The sequence below is a fragment of the Rutidosis leptorrhynchoides genome, chromosome 1 (genome assembly GCF_046630445.1).
Source record: "Rutidosis leptorrhynchoides isolate AG116_Rl617_1_P2 chromosome 1, CSIRO_AGI_Rlap_v1, whole genome shotgun sequence".
Classification (NCBI taxonomy): domain Eukaryota; kingdom Viridiplantae; phylum Streptophyta; class Magnoliopsida; order Asterales; family Asteraceae; genus Rutidosis; species Rutidosis leptorrhynchoides.
Window position 1 is genome coordinate 600570599 of NC_092333.1, and position 3978 is coordinate 600574576.

Sequence of the window (3978 nt, forward strand, 5' to 3'; positions counted from 1 at the left end):
GTTTATCATTATAAGAACACCTCGGAATGTGAAAACGAGGGATGTCATTCTTGACTTCTGAAATTCTAGACATTTCTATGTCATCTATTATGGTTATGTATATAACGTTTGAGTTATATTACGTGAGATGTCATTCTTGACTTCTAAATGCTCGGCATTTCAATGTCAGCTATTATGTTTAGGTATATAACATTCTTGTTATATTACGTGCCTTTGTGCCGTTGTGCCTGTGTGCTTTGGGTTTTTAACCAGAAAACGTCATTCTTGACTTTCAGAGATTTTTGGTACTTCGAAGACATTTCTATGTCATCATTACTCCTATTCGTTACTTATGATGTTTTGTCTCTTGTGCTATCCTTAGCACATTGTTTAAGAAATTGTTTTACAGAAATTGTGTGGAAATTCGAGGTTGATCGCGTGTCCTGACCTCATGTAGTGCGATTGGAATGGAACTATGAATTAGTGAAATATAATGGCGTCAGGCCAACGTGATTATATTACGTTAATTCATAAAGAAGTCCCAATATTGTGACATGAGGAATAGAAAGCGAGTCAAAGAAAATTTTTACACTACTCATTTAGAAGTTCCGATGTATTACATGGGTAGGCAAAATATTCATTATCTTATTTGTTGATATACGAGAAGCTCGTTTTAACCAGATTATCTATCTCATGCTCTATCCTTTCATAAATCGCTTGTTAGCAACAGCTTTGCTCGGGAACAGTTTTGGCCCAAGGACTTATGTCCTGATAATAGTCAAAACAACATTTAACTCATTGGTTTTCATGACCTCGTAACATTTGTTGGTCAAATGTCGCACGACGATTCAGGTCATCTACTCGATCTTTCACAATCTTACTTCAACTTGTAACCTCTGAAATACAGATACTCTGTTTATCATCGGGAGTTTTACACATTTGTTTAATTGGGTGGTTCTCACGGATTTATGGGTGAATAGAAGTAATGAAATATTTTGTCATGTATACAATTTATAAAATCGTATATGTACGTATAGATTCAAATGAATAAGTTTACCTTAACCTATTTTGATTAGTACATACTAAATTATACCTTCAAAATTATTTTAAAACCACACCTTTATTGAGTTGTTTAATTAAGTCAGATTATTTTATATAAAATGGTACACATTGTACATACTTCTAAATTACTAAGAACTTCGTTCCGTTTATGTTGTCACATTAAACGTTTAAAGCTTTTTCAAAACTCCTTTGATTAATTTTATCAACTTTTTTCATTACCCTACAGAGTGTCTGGATCACAGTTCTTCTCATCCTCGGTTTAAGGATGAAACTTACCATTAAGTTCATTGATAGAAACTCTTACGCCACTTTGGATGCCGGTTTTATAAAATTTGTTGGAAAGTCTTTGCGCTCATAAAATTTTCTCTCTTATGGTTGGACATGGCCGAAACACGGACCGATAAATCAATTTTTTGGGATACGCTCGGTGGTCACTCTATTGTAGAAAAAGGCGCTAGGTGGGTTTCTACCCCAACTGTTATTATAGTGGGTATCATGGATATATAGTACGCTAGACCGTTTGAGGACTTTCTACTCTCAATATTCTCTGTCAACCGCAACACCCTCGTAAACATCAATCTTATGATTCAATACTTTGAGATGCACAGAGTCATTTTTGGAGATTCATCTCACCTGGAGTCGACTATTCTTTATAATCCACGATTCACATTTCTTTTCATCCGCTCATAAATTGAAGAATAAGGATGAATCCTAGATTGCCTCGCTCCTTGTGCTAGGAAGTTCACCCTCGTTTAAAGATCACATCTTTCGTACGTCTTCCTTTCAGAAATGTAATGAAAATTTACTTTGAAGTTCATGATCCTCGTTATCTCCTTAAAGGAATTGTCTTAAACATCTATACCACTGAGGTGGCTACTCTATATAATGTTTTCTTTGTTGGTTGCAACTATATTTCGTTCGTCCCAGTTCGTCCCCTTGGAGAGCTCCTGTTTTGTTTGTTAAGAAGAAAGATGGTTCGTTCTGATTGTGTATTGATTATCGCGAGTTAAATAAGCTTACAGTTAAAAATCGTTACCCTCTTCCGAGAATTTATGATATGTTCGATCAGCTTCAAGGTTCGTCCATTTATTCTAAGATTGATCTTCGTTCTGGTTATCACCAATTACGTGTTAAAGAAACTGATATTCCGAAACCCACTTTTTGTACCCGTTATGGTCACTGCGAATTTTTTGTTATGACGTCCGGAGTGGCTAACGCACCTGCTGTGTTCATGGACCTTATGAACCGTGTGTATAGCCCATATCTGGATAAATTCGGTAACGTTTTCATCGATGATATCCTTATTTATTCCAAGAGTGATGAAGAGCACGAAGAACATTTGAAGTTGGTGCTTGATTTATTGAGAAAAGAAAAGTTGTACGCTAAGTTCTCTAAGTGTGCTTTCTAGTTAAGAGAAGTTCAATTCCTTGGACATATTGTTAGTGAACAGGGAATACAAGTTGATCCTGCTAAAATTAAGGCGATTGAAAGGTGGGAAATTCCGAAAACTCCTACTCAGATTCGTCAGTTTCTAGGGTTGGCAGGTTACTATAGAAGGTTCATTCAAGATTTCTCTCGTATAGCGAAACCTCTGACTGCTTTAACGCACAAGGGGAAGAAGCATGAGTGGAAGGATGAACAAGAGAATACTTTTCAGATTTTGAAGAAGAAGTTGACTACCGCTCCGATATTGTCACTACCTGAGGGTAATGATGATTTTGTTGTTTATTGTGATGCATCGCGTCAGGGCTTTGGCTGTGTTTTGATGCAGTGAAATAAAGTTATTGCGTACGCGTCACGTCAGTTAAAGATCCATGAACAGAATTATACAACCCATGATTTAGAATTGGGAGCTGTTGTGTTTGCGCTTAAGATTTGGAGACAGTATCTTTATGGGGTCAAAAGTACGGTGTACACCGATCACAAAAGTCTTCAACATATCCTTGATCAGAAACAGTTGAATATGAGGCAATGAAGATGGATTGAAACGTTGAATGATTATGATTGTGAGCTTTTATATCATCCGGGAAAGGCCAATGTTGTGGCTGATGCGTTAAGTCGTAAAGAAAGGGGCTGAACCTTGCAGGTTTAGGGCCTTGAATATGACAATTCGAACAAACCTCGCAAGGCAGATTCTTGAGGCACAACAAGAAGCCTTGAAGGAGGAGAATTTTGTAACGGGAAGGTTCGAGGCTTGAGTAAACAGTTAGAGGTACGAACTGATGGTACTCGGTATTTTACGGGACGACTTTGGGTTCCGAAGTTTGGTGATCTGCGACAACTTGTTTTAGATGAGGCTCATAAATCTAGGTACTATATTCATCCTGGTTCAGGAAAGACGTATCATGATCTTAAGGAGCTGTATTGGTGGCCTAATTTTAAAGCTGATGTGGTTACGTATGTGGCTAAGTGTTTGACATGTGCTAAGGTTAAAGCTGAACATCAGAAACCGTCTGGACTTTTGGTGCAACCTGAGATTCCCGAGTGGAAGTGGGAAGGTATTACAATGGATTTTATTATGAAGTTACCGAGAGTTGTGGGTGGTTATGATACCATTTGGGTGATTGTTGACCGACTCACAAAATCAGCTCATTTCTTACCGATTAAGGAAACGGATTCGATAGAGAAGCTTACTCGTTTGTATTTGAAGGGGATTATTTCAAGGCATGGTGTTCCTGTATCTATTATTTCAGACCGAGACAGTTGATTTATATCGAGGTTTTGGCAACCCTTACAGGAAGCTTTAGGAACTAAATTGGATATGAGCACCGCTTATCACCCGCAGACGGATGGTCAGAGTGAAAGGACCATTCAAACATTGGAAGACATGTTACGAGCATGCGTGATTGATTTTGGTAATGGGTGGGATAGATACTTGCCGTTGGCTGAATTTTCTTATAATAACAGTTATCATGCAAGTATTAAAGCCGCACCATT